The sequence below is a fragment of the Meles meles genome, chromosome Y, assembly GCF_922984935.1.
Source record: "Meles meles chromosome Y, mMelMel3.1 paternal haplotype, whole genome shotgun sequence".
In the NCBI taxonomy this organism is placed as follows: domain Eukaryota; kingdom Metazoa; phylum Chordata; class Mammalia; order Carnivora; family Mustelidae; genus Meles; species Meles meles.
In genome coordinates this window covers 1,315,092-1,328,445 of record NC_060088.1, presented here as the reverse complement: position 1 = coordinate 1,328,445, position 13,354 = coordinate 1,315,092, and the positions used below count along the sequence as shown (strand labels likewise).

At 54.6% G+C, this 13,354-nt stretch overlaps 1 long non-coding RNA gene across 1 annotated transcript; it reads left to right on the top strand.

Annotated features, from left to right (window-relative positions):
* Nucleotides 1-218: 218 nt before the first annotated feature.
* LOC123935860 lies at nt 219-12,762 on the top strand. Its single transcript, XR_006817032.1, has 2 exons — nt 219-301; nt 11,515-12,762. It is a non-coding gene; the product is annotated as an uncharacterized LOC123935860 (long non-coding RNA).
* The last annotated feature ends 592 nt before the right edge of the window (nt 12,763-13,354 follow it).

The following is a 13,354-nucleotide window of genomic DNA, read 5'->3' as shown; positions in this document are numbered from 1 at the left end:
GGGCCATGCAGTCGCTCATCTCGCCGGTGACCAAGGCGATCTTGGTGGCCCTGTTCATCTTCGCCATCCTGCTCATCCTCTACGTGATCCTCTGGTACATCTGCCGCGATGTGGACTGCGACCACGGCATCTGAGCCCCGCGGCGCCCGGGCCCCGCTGCGCTGAGGGCGCCCCGCCCCGAGGGCCGCCGCGCCGGGCATGGGGGCCGCGCGCCCACCGCCCCGGGCCCCGCCGCGCGCCCGCCGCCGCCGCCGCCGCCGCCGCCGGGCCGTGACCTTCAGGGACAGAGCGCGGAGAGCGGGTGAGTGCACGCGGGCGGGGAGCCGCAACTTCGCCAGGGCGCGGGGTGCGGGCGCGGGACCGTCCCCGGGTGGGCGCTGCGCCCGGACTCCCCGCGGGGCTCCGGGAGGCCCTTCCCCGCGGTTCCCGCCGGCGCCTGCGGTCCGAGGACGCGGGGCGCGCCAGTCTCATGAAGCCACCTGCGCCGCGTGGGAGCGGGCTCGCGGGGGGCGCGGGGCGTGCCGCGCGCAGCCGGGTCCCGGGGCCTCAACAGAGGGCGCGGGGATCCGAGCCCTCAGGTCCCGCTCCCAGGCAGCCCCGCAGCCCCTGAGCGGCCAGGCGGGGGAGGGGGTCCCCGCAAGCGCGAGCCGCCGCCACCGAGGGGCACCTCCGACGCGCCATGGCCAACAGAACTGCGAACAGGTCGGGAGGCTGGTGCGCCCTGCTCCCGCCGCTGGGGAGCCCCCCACCCAGGGGGCCAAAAGCTCAGGAAGGGGGCTCGCCTTCCAGTCCCCGCACCCCTGCCCCGGAGGAGAGCGACAGATGGGACCAAAATGCAGCTTTGCCCTCCACCAAGCGCGCGGGAGCAAGTTTGCGACTTAAATAAATAGCTCGTTAGCGAGAAAAAATGCCTCCGTTTGAAGGCAGATCTCGAAATGCAACCTGTGAGGAAAAACACCCCGCTTAAGCAGGCTGCCAATTTATGCGTCTGCAGAGCCTGGGATGTCTTCCTGGGTAATGAGGGCAGGCGGGCGGTGTGGGTCCCGGCGGTCCTGCGGGAGCTGTCCCCACCACCCCACCCCGGGGCTGGGGGCCGGCCAAGTCCTGCTTTGTGCCACGCACACACTCCCCTTAGGCATTTCCTATCCGCCACTTCCAGCCACTGGAGGGTTAAGGGGTGGGGGGGGGGTGGACGCAGAGAGACTCCTGTCCCTGGAACCGTCTTTGGAAGCTCAAGGGGGACGTGAGGGGATGAGACTGTCTGATGGGGTGTGTTTGGGGCGGCTGCGGGGAGAGAAAAAGGGCTGACAGCCGTGTGTTTTCTCTCCTGGAGTTAGCGCCGGTGTGGAGACGCCGAGTGATCTTGCAACGGGGAAGGCATGTTTCCAGGATCCAGTGTGCGAGCAGGAGGAAAGGGAGGAGGGAGAGAGGCTGGGAGGCCCGTTTGCAGGATCAGAAACAGGATTTGAGAGAATGCAGAAAGGTTTGCTAAGGCATCCCCCCAACCATGTCCCCGGGGGGAAAAGCGTTCCTAAGGGATCCTCTGGAGCTGTCCTTTCTGATGGACACAGTGTGGCTCCAGGAGGCCTTGCCCGGAACCCCACACCTCCCCAAGGCCGCCCTCTGCACGCACACGTACACACCCCCAGCTCCAAAACCCGAAGACCAACTCAGTCCCAAACGAGCCCCCGCGGTACCAGACCGGACGGAGGGTTTGTGACGGATTTTTCAAGGCAGCACGGGTTGCCCCCGGTGCAAGGTGAACCCAGCCAGCCGGCAAAGCCTAGAAGCGTGGCGACCATGTTCCAGAACGAGGGGCCCTGGCATGGTTCCCGCAGAGCCGGAAAGGCCAGCGGAGCTCCACACGTCCGCATCCCACGCACAGCACGTGAATCAGGATCCAAAATTATACCCAACACATACCCTGTGGGCTCGTCAGCCGGGGAAGCGGGAGGCAGGGGCCGGCATCAGATGCGTAGCTCTGGGGTGAGCCTCCCCTGGAGGAAATTGTGATGGACGTTGTGGGTGGAGGGGGGGGCTTGGTCACTACCGGGAGGGACGTGAAAACACGGGGACAATTAAAACAGTTGGAAATTACGTAACTGACACCAGCCAGGATTTGTCCATGTGGCTGGGTGGCCGGTCCCCACGGCTAATTAACCCAGACCTACTACCTGCCCACGGTAGATGATGTTCTCTTTAAATCTACTGATTCCTTTGACCTGTCCCTCCTCCCCCTCCCCAAGATTCTTATTCACTTTCCCAGAGAATGCCTCTCCATGGATTAGGGACTCACCATGGACCAGCGGAAGCCACGCACAGTGAAGGGAGAGGTCCCTGCCTCCTGGTCAGGACTCCCTGTGCCGAAAGGTTCATCGCGGCATGAGGCCGCCACATAGGGTTCCAGAGTTCACATTGCAAAGATAACAGATGATCTTGCTATGGGAACAGGAACCCCCAGCCCAGACAGACCCCGGGTCGCCGCCCATCCTGGGACCGCAGCCCTGTAGACGAAATGCATCAGAGTCGCCCACGTTCGCAGAGCCCCTTGGGAATCTGGATCGATGTCACCATCCCGGGGCAGAGGCCCCGTGTCAGGTGCAGCAACCACGGCAGGTGCTGGTGGCTTCCTGCCCAAGCTCACACGGCTGGGACCGGCAGGGTCGTCCCTGGTCCGTGCCAGTTTCTCCCTGGGAGCTTCAGGCTGGAGATGGGGTGTGTTTCATGCTGACGTGAGACCTCTTTCTGCTTCTGTGAAACGCATGCCGGTTCCTTGTCCTGTCCATCAGGGGACATTCAGACACTCACTCATGGTTACCATTTGGGGATCTCACACCTAAAAAGAAAAACAAAACAAAACAAAACAGGGAAAGTTCACACAGATCAAAGCACTCAAAATCCTTAAAAATCAGTCTCAGGTCCCATAACATGAGTCATGTATCCAAGTACAGGGATGACTGGGAAAAAGCAGGAAATGGTGTCCCAAGACAGAAAGGCCTGTACAATGGGTCACCTGCCTCCTTTTCTACGGGCGACCAGATGCACCGAGCGGACCGCACCCCAAAGCACGATTCCCTATAAATAACAATTATATCCCATAGTTCAGGGTGAGGGACTCAGTCCGGGATGCGAGGTTCATAAAAGGACAGATTTACACTGCGTTTCGTCGTCCTTGCAGCAACACGGACACAATTATTATCTCAATGATACGGAGTAGAAACGTGAGACCACGGGAGAAAGGTTGTGTCGTTTTCCCGAGATCACAGGAAAATAACCTGCGATCGTCTCCGGGCTGTTGACGGGCAGGCACGCACGTGTGTGTGTGTGTGTGTGTGTGTGTGTGTGTGCGTGCGTAAATAAAATCTCACATCCATTCCCTTTCCCCCAAACTTTCCCGTTCCATTTCTATTTTCAGCGCTCACTTGGGCTTGGCAATCGTATTTCTCTTTCGCATTTTTTTTTTATGGATTACAAATTAACCACTTACTATGTATGTCTCGGTAACGCACACACAGGTTTCACTGGGAAAATAATTAACGACTCTGGTGCTGTTTCTTTGTTCTATGGATAACCGGCAAGCAAATGGGCCGGGAGTTGGGGGATGAATTTAAGAGTGTGCCCCTGTTTTGGAAGCTGGAGGTCATGCTCTTTGTGCAAGGAAAAAAAACAAAAAAACAAAGAAAAGACACTTGTTCTAGAACAGCGTTGAAATACACTTTATGTATTTGAAGCCGAGAATGTGTGTGTACGAGCCCTGAGGAATCCGGCTTCGGATCCTGTAGAATTTAGGGTCTCTTCCCTGAACTGGAGGGCCGTGGGTCTCTTGGGTTCTTCCCAAACTGGAGGGTCTCCAACGGGGCAAAGAGGGGCGCCCTGGGACCATCAGCGTCCGCGGGAGAATAATTAGTAGAAATACGTGTTTCTGATCTGCTCACAAAATGAGATGAGAGAAAACAGACTATCAAGAACCCAGGACCAGGGGGATGTGGGCGGCATTTGCAAGGGGGTCGGTTGTCCGTGGATGAGAGTGAACTTCCTCGAAGTGATCGTTGAGCAAGAGACCACCGGTGCACGCACGAGAACCACACGCCCCTAGTAGACGGGCTTGCTGGGCAGAAGGGAACGTTGTAAAATGCAGGCTGAGGGCTGCTGGGGCAGAGGTGGACAATCTGATCTTTGCTTCCAGACCTAGGTTGGGGTTAAACAAGAGACACAACCCTGTGAGGGGATTCCCGGAGACCTTTCACCGTGGCAAGCTCCTCCCGTATCTTCCCGTGCCCAGCCCCACGCCACCGACGCTCACGTTCAGGCTGGGCTGCATTGCAGATGCCTCTTAGAAACGCGGGCAGGCGGAAAGGTCGCGGAGAGCTCGGAGATGCTTGGCAGGGGAGGAGAGCCAGCCCGCGCCGCAGCTCCAAGTTGCTCTTCTGTCTCAAGCTGTTGAAAAGGTGGAACAGAACGTGCATGGGGGTCTGAGCCTGGGAGGGGGGCTGCAGGGCACGGGGAGCAGGTGGGGTACAGGGACACGCAGCTGCCTGTGTTCCCCAACCCTGTGTCCCCAGAGCCAGCCAGCACCTCCCGGGCAGGGACGGGACTCCAACAACCATCCCGGAGAGGAACGGTCCTGTGCCGTGGGCCACACACCTCCTGCGCCTCATGAGTCATTCCCGTTCCAAAAAGACTGTGTTCCCATAAGCCCCCACCCCACGTCTGGGCTGGCGACGCTCTAAAATGGGTAATGGGGTGGCTGTGGGACCTTGTGAGCCTGTGCCGTCAGCAGGAGCCGCCAGCTTCTTCCAGAGGGGGCTGTGTGTTCCTAGCGGGGACACTCCCACGCCTGGATCTCCGGCGCGCGTCTCTGAAAGGTGCGGTGGGACTTACAAGGCACAGCCAGCCTTGCTGTGAGTCCCCACACGTGGGCATGCACAGCGCCTTCCAGGCGGAGGCCGGCCGCTTTGGAAACCCCGAAGCGTCCTCCAGAGCGGAGCCCGGGCGGGGAAGGAGTTTGGAAGCCAATTTGATAAACGCTCCTTTTAAGCTCCAAACAGCGTGAGCGTAAGGGAAGGGCTAGGCAGGGCTTGGAGTCCGTTCCAAAAGAGTTCCAAAAATACCGTGAGGTACGAACGGTCCTTTGAATCCGTGGGCGGCCCCGGAGGGAAAGGTCAAGCACACTTGTTTCGTGAATTGTCCATTCACACGTTCCCTCCGAGTGCGACGCGTAGCGCCTGAGAGCAAGGACCGGGCATGCGTTGAGCACCTCCTGGGTGGGGAGGACTGTTTCTCATCATTTGGGGTGTGCTGTCAGGTTTGGGTTTTTTTTTGTCTTTTGTATTTTTTTTCCTGTGATTGGCAAAACCCAGCCTCCCCGCTACGGTAAGGAGCTATGCCCTAGGGGGTCCAGGGGTCTGCAGTGGCTCTCTGCACACCACTGTGTACCACTCACCGTCGGAGCAGACTGAACCTTGCGTTCCATCCGCCTACACCTCTGTGGGACCTACTGTGTGAGTCGGCACACCCATGGAGCAGTGGTGTTGGCACAGACACGGTGATGGACGCCGTCAGTAGACCATTCCCGGAGAGGATCGCGGCGCGCCATCAGAAGAAATGGACAGACACCATCAAGAGGAAGCCGATCCTTGACATGGCCCGACGCACGATGGTCTGTACACAGCACAGGGGCATGTCACTCTCTCTTCCTGCATGGCCACCACGTTTGGGGCGAGCAAATGGAATCCCCAGGACAACTAAATGACCTCATCCCCCAATATGTCGTCCTTTACCATTCTGACACCCACAGAAGCGCGGCATCTTGCGGGGCTGACCACAGTGGGAAAGTCCGATGTTATCCTCTGTTGCCAAAAAATTCCAAGACGATGACGGCAACAAGAAAAAACAAGAGGGCGGACTGAATACGGGTGGTGGAGGCAGACAGGTAGAGACGCGACAGTGAATCCTTCCGGAAGCAAATGTTTCAAATGGGCTGTGGAATGTAGAGGGTTGTTGTGGGGAACAAATGGTAACCAAGTGACATTCACGATTGCCTCTGAGCAGTCAGGAAAGAGGCAGAGAGCCTGCTCGGGCATGTGCGTTTGATCCCGTGCGTGTCGTCAGCGAGAAATAGCGCAGAACCTGAACAGCAACATCCAGCTGGACTGAGCCAAACGCACGTGCGCACACCCACGCCTGTTATCATAAATTTTGTCGATCCTGGACCACCTGTCCCTCCCCTTCACGGTGACAAGCCTTTGGATGTCCAACCCCATAAACCAATGTGTCCAGGTACACAGCATTCTCCCACATCTGTTGTGCACCGAGTACTTGGAAATCCACGCCACCCCTCGTTGAGATTCCTATTTCTTTTTTCCCATATGTCGGAGACAAATTTCTCAGGTGTTGTGACCCTAATGCCAGCTCCCTGTAAACTCTCCGGTATGTTTTGTGGATTTGCACAACGCCATGATTTCAAGAAACATACACAACACCTTACTGCAAAATGGGCTGACCTTAGACACTTTTCTTTGTGTTTATTTATTTTCTTTCAATTTTCTGCTTTTTTCTTTAGGCAGGTTGGCGAGATCCATGGATCCTTACCGTCCAGGGAAGCTAAAATCTCATTGTGAACAACAGAAATGAGCCGCTTGAGGTTTTCCCCCTGCATCTTTTTTTTTTTCCCTCTTCTTTGTCATTTCCTTGTGTTTCTAGGGTGCTGAGCCATGAGGAGGGGCTGTCTTATACCAAAGGAATTATATTTAGGAAATAATTATTCTTCTCCTGGAATAAAAAAAAAAAAAAAGTCCCCTAGGCCGCGTCTCCCGGACTCACAGTTTTATTTAGTCCAGTGTGCTATAAAGAGAAGCTGCTTTCTCTCCGAGCCGGGTGACCTGTTTTGGGGCCTACATTTCCCCACTCCTGGCGGCATCCCCAGTGGAGGGAACTTCAGCCAACCGCGTCTCTGTCTGCGAACAAAGCAAAAACGAGGGAGGTCCGGATCCTAACCTAGAAATCATCTGGGGTGCCCCGTTTAGTCATTAGTTGGATTCCGAAATGATGGCTTCTCTCTTGATCCCACTGGACATTTCCCGGGGTATATTTTTGGCTGGCGATGTAGCGGGCTCAAGGAGTAAGACGTGCGATGCCGGTCTTTAACTAACGTTTCATTCTCTGCAGGAGTGCTGATCATTTTCACCCAAGGGGGAGTGTGTGTGTGTGTGTGTGTGTGTGTGTGTGTACCCTAGTGCTCTCACGTTTGGACAGAGACAAGATAAAATTTGCGTGTAAGTCAAAGGGATGGGTATCACATTAAACATTTTTTTTAAGACTATTTATTTGAGAGAGCAAGAGAACACAAGCACAAACAGGGGGAGGGGCAGAAGGCAGAGGGAGAAGCAGACTCCCCGCTGAGCAGGGAGCCCCATGCGGGACGTGATCCCAGGACTCTGAGATCATGACCTGAACCGAAGACAGACGCTTCACTGACTAAGCCACCCAGGTGCCCCACACATTAAACACTCTTATTGAGTGTTATCTGACAGTTATCTGAGAACTATGGGTCCCTATGCAAAAACGCCTTGAGATGTTTTACTGAGAAAAGAAATCAATGAAAACACCCAGTTTGGAGGAAATGGTAGACCTGGAAATGAGGAGTTGTGGCCATCTGCTCCAGCCACTGGGGCGGTGGGAAATCATGTCACGTTATTGCTGCTGGTCTGGGGCTTACAGACTGGAATCAGCACAGCCACAGGTGGGCAGGGCGGAGGGGAGCCCCCTGCCCATGTACAACCCAGATGTTCTCAGCAGGGGGATCTTGCCCCAATTTGAGAGGCTGTTCCAATTCTGGGATGGGGGATTTGAGACAAAGAGGTCAGAACAGAGCTGAATGATAAGAAAAGAGAGGCATGAAGCAGATCTTGTCATTCTATGGACCACCGTGATGTCATCCTGCCCTCCCAGATGGTACAGACAACCCCAGACTCTGGGCCTGCCTCGGATATGATAGCATCTGCATTTACCTCCTGTGGTTCTCGTGACCTCTCACCATAAATGCAGCACCCTAAAACACCAGAACTTCACTCTCTTGTGGTTTTACAGGCCAGCATCCCAAAAGCAGTCTTATGGGAGTAAAACCAAGGTGTTGGTAGCCCTGGTTCTTTGTGGAGGTTCTAAGAGAGGATCCTTCCTTGCCTCTTCCAGCCTCTGGAGGGGGCTGAATTCCTTGGATGGTGACCACACCATCTCTCCTTCCTCTGATGCTCTTGCCTCCCTCCGATAAGGACCCCGGCTGGGACATTGGGACCACCTGGACACCCCAGCATCCCCTGCCCATCTCGCATCCTTTACTCCGTCTGTAGCATATCCGCCTTGCTACGTAAGGCAACACTCACAGGTTCCAGGAATTAGGATCTCCTATCTTGGGGGGGGGGGGCATTATGTAACACTGCATTCTGAGGACTTCCATTCAATTAACCCTGTAACAACGCTATTTCTGGCAAAGTTGCAAGTTCCAAGTCGTGATGCGTTGGAAGAGTCGGTCCTTGACCGGGAAAGCGTCCAGGAAACTAAATGGTCACTTCAAAGTGGGGGGAAACGAACAAAAGCAGAACGGTAGCTAGAAAAACGTTTCTGGTAGCAAAGTAGTGATCAGTGACGGCTACTCACAGATCGAGTGGTGATCAGTGGCTACTGTTGTAAGAAATACCTTTGTCTAGGTCCCACACTCCCAGAGTCTGAGGGGCAAAGGTTTACATGCTCATGGCAGAGGTGGTGAGCTCTAGGTGGTGGCCCACATATGGACGGGATTTCATGGGTGTGGTCTTCCTCCCTGGGATTTCCTGGGTGTGGTCTTCCTCCCTGGGATTTCATGGGTGTGGTCTTCCTCCCACACGCCAACAACAGTGTGGACCCCCTTGCTTACATAGCCCCACCAGGGACAAGACAAACATCATTTCAAGATGGCGCAACCATCTGAGGTCCTCCATCTGGGGACAGCTGGAAGGGGACCGCAGATTCACAAAGGCAGAGGAGATAAGCAGTGCTTCCTTCGGGGTCAGAGAAGAGGAACCCAGTCAAGAATAGGATGGATGATGGGGAGAAAACTATAGACCTGCTCTGTCTGATATGGGAACCTCCAGCCACATGGAGCTACCAAGCAAGTGGAGGGACCTACATTCACTGAGGGCTTGGGTTTTATAGTTGTGTTGACTTTTAATTGATTTAAATGCCAGTAGTCTCATGGCTAGTGGCTACCATATTGGATAGAGCTAGAATTTTGCTTTATGGGGTTTTGGGCCAATGTGTGAGTCTGCCAGAGACATCATTAAAGTACCATAGACCAGGTAGCTTACGCATTTATTGTTCCTAGTCCTGGTGGCTGGAAGTCTGCGATCCAGGTGGGGCCAAGGCTGGTTTCTGCTGAGGCCTCTCTCCTTGGTGTGTGGACGCTGACTTCTCCCTGTATCCTCACACCATCATCCCTCTGTACGTGTCTGTGTCCTCTTGTCCTCTTCTTATAAGGACCCCAGTCTTATTGGATTAGGATCTATGCCTGGTGACCTCATTTTACCTTAATCCCCTCTTTAAAGACCCCGTATCCCCATACAGTCTCATTCTGAAATCCTGGGGCTTAGGGCTTCAACATGGGCATTTTTGAGGGGGACACAATTCACCCGATAGTAGTCCATTAAACCTTTCCTGAGCCCCTTCCATATTCCAGGAGTAATTTGCTAGATGTGGCTCCTAATGTCTGAGTGTAAATTCCCGGTTGGGGAGATGGCAAGGTTATTTGATAACAGTGGTACATTTTGATCCGTGGTGGAACAGAAGTCTGGGCAGGATGCCACGGAACACCTGGTAGGCAGCCTGCTCGGTCTCTGTGCTACAGAAACATGGCCTTGGAACCCAAGTAGGACTGGGGTGGGAAGTGGCAGGGAGGTTTCTCTGGGGACATCACCCTTGACTGAGCTCTGAAGGGCAAGGAACGGGTCTCCTGAGTGCATGCCAGGTAGAGAAAGAGTACACACGCACACACACTCCATGCCCCAGAGAAGGAAGTTCTGCAGTATATAATTTGTACTCCACAGATGAGGACCAGAAGTGACTGAGAACTCATCATCGTGCCCAAGGTAACACCACCTGGAACAAGGAGGGGACACCCAGGCACTGGGTCTGGCTTGGTCCCCAATGCTCAGAACTTGTGCCACTTTCTGCCCAAAGTGGAGGGTCTGGTGGTCGGTAGGGGTGAGAGTGGGGGCAGCTGTCCACCTGGCCAAGTGTCCTCAGAGAACATTATCAACCACGTGGTTGTTTTCTACATGTGGTATTATTGACCAAAACTATTCCGGGGTGGAGGACAGGTCCATACAGCCTGAATGGGTTTACACATGACCAAAGGATCTGCTTGTTTCATGGATAGTTGGCTTTTTGGGTGACCTGAGAAGAGCAGGGCCCCGGAGGGCCCCATTATGCTGCACGGAATGTCTCCCGAAGCTTCAGACATTCCAGATGGCTGGATCTCGGTTCCACTTGGTTCAGCCCTATGCGGAATAGAAATAATCCATGATTGGAAAATTTTATCTAAAGACCCATGTCAAGCCTCCTCCTGCCATTTTTGTTAAGGTAAATTCCAAACTTTATTTGGACATCACTAGTTCTTCCGAACACCCTTTATCTGTCCCAGGACACACTACTTCTTTCCTGCTCACGTCTCCTTGGGTTCCTCTTGGCTGTGACATTTCTCAGGCAGTTTCTCAAGGAAGTTCTCAGATTCCTTGTTCTGGATGACCTTCATAGCTTTGAGGAGGACTGGTCCGGCATTTCGTAGGATGTCTTCTGTGGGGACTGGCCTGATGTTTTTGCCACAAACAGACTGGGTGCTTGGTTTTGGAGAGGAAGGACACAGAGATGAAATGCCATGTTCGGTACTTTTTATCCAAGATGTCTATTACCCACATGACTTACCATGAGGGGTATCGGTCATGGTTACCTGGCTGCGGTGGTATTGGTCCAATTTCTCCCCCTCTTCCCATACCCTTTGGAAGGAAGTCACCGTGTGCAACCATACTTAAGGAATAGGAATTTACCTTCTTGAGGGTAGAGTCTCTTTATAAATTACGTGGGGTCCTTTTGCATGGGACATTGGTCTCCCTCATTTATCGATCTATGCAGTCATGGATTTACATCACTACGGACTCCTGTGGCTCTTTATTTCACGTGTTGGGTTACAACGCAGTGGCATTTCATTTTCAGTCTCAAACTGGTCCAAAGTTGGCCACGGGGGTCTCTTCCAGGCTGGCTTCTGCGTCTGTTTGACAAGTCCCCAGACATTTTGGGTTTTGAGCCTCCCCTTGCTCTCTAGCACTACAAGAGGCTCCAGGCAAAGTCTGTATCTTCCAAGCCCTCGTCTTGGAATTAGCTACTTCTCCAGGCAGCCCCCGTTTCTTTGATTTGAGCATGTCTTGGGAACTCACTACTTCTCCCCTCACGCTTTTGTTTTCTTTCTTTCTCTCTCGACCTGTTTAGGGCCCCTGAAGGGACAGAGAGCTCTGGCGGCGGCGGAGCCTTTGTTCACCTGTTCTCCAGGTGCGAGCCAAGAGGTGATGAGAACATCTCCATCGCGGGCCACCGGCAGGCCAGGACTCCAGTGTAGAGGGGCGGATCCCTGGAGGGCAGTTCTCGGCCCCTTTCTGGAGACTTCCAGCCTTCATGCCATCCCAGCTGCACTGTGGGGGTGAAGGGTGGGGTGACCACCAACGAGGATGAAGGCCATCCCCCTGTCACTCGTCTTGCCAAGCCATTACCAGGCGGTCAGGACTCATGGGCAGTGTCTCCTCCGGGGCCAACGCTGACATCTGTAACCTCCATCCACCCTTGTGGTCCCATCCAGCCATCCCTGCCCACCCGCCTGGCCCACTCCGTTGTGAGGTTCTCATCCGCCTTCCCCTTGTGCCCAGTCGTAACTCACAGGGGCTCCAACGCCCGTAGGGCAGCCCATCAGAAGTGTGTCCTCTTATTCCCGGCTAGAGACTTTCAGAGGACAATCGGCTTCAGATTATACCACCCATAAGGTAGGCACAACGGGGGCCTGAGTCATGTCATCTCAGAAGCAATCCATACTGTTAAAAGAAAGGGACACAGACTGCATCCAGGGCTCTCCGGCCTTCTCCGGTGCACGGTGCAAATGCTCCAAGGAAGAGACACAAGGAAGTCCCCATCGTCCTCGTTGACAAATATTTTTGTCGGTCTGTTGCCCGGAGAAGAAACCATGCTCTGGACGAAAGGAAGACACAGACTGGAGACTTTGCACGCGGAGTAAGAGAGTTCTGGAACATTCTAGAAACACACCCAGCGTTAGTTCCATTTGGACTCTCCACGATGCATCAGGCACTTTGTGAACGGCGACCCGTGGCAAGCGTTGTGTTGCCTTAGTCCAGCCACCGCGAAGGACTTTGAGCTCTTTCTCCTCCGCTTTCTTTCAGACTGGAGGGAATTCAGTGGGCCCTGCCTCGTGGGGCGTGTGCGTCTCCATGAATGTACTCGGCCGTGTGCGACCCGGCAACGCCCTCCCTCCCCTCCGTCCTGTCCGTATGCGCCCTGGTGAGCTTTTTCTACACCCTCCGCCAACGCTCCCATCATTCTGTCCTGCAGGTGTTGTATGGCGCCTCTGTGTCGTCCCGTCATAGCTTCTGCCTCCCCACGGGGAGGGAGGCAGGAAACACAACGCTGAGACATGATGGCTATTCCAGAAAATAAAATATTTTTGGAACCGCACGGCCTCAGTGGGGATCTTTTGTCTCACGTTGTGGTAACAGAGCCCGGCAGCCTTGCTCACCAGCAGCACGGTCGCGCTGAGGAGGCTCTGAGGATTCGCTGTCCCTGCAGACCGGGCAAGGACAGGGAGGTGTTGATCACATGAGGTCGGCGTTGTCTAGCCTCTGTGTGTTTTGCAGAATGAGACACCTCTCGGATGCTTTTGATAGGTGTGAAAGGGTGTTGTTTCTCGAAAAACCACCACGACGGAAAAGCAACGGCGAGCGCCTGGTTAGGATTTTAACACCAGAGCTCTTCTGAGGTCATTTTCCTAAATGAGGTCCGGTTTCTCCATATCTCTGGAGGGTTCGGGAAGACCCTGGCGTCCCTGCCCTGCAGAACTGCCCAGTCCACTGCTCTCAGTTTTCTTTGGGCATGTGCCTGATTTCTGAGCTGCCCCTCTAGGGCACACACCCCCTGCCCCATAAGATGCAGAGTAGGCTCTCACCTCCTCCCAGAATGGGATCCAAGGACTAATGAGTGGACCTGGAAAGGAAGTGCCATTTCAAAAGGGTGAAAGAAAAAACAGTAACTCTTGTCCTCAGAGTGCATT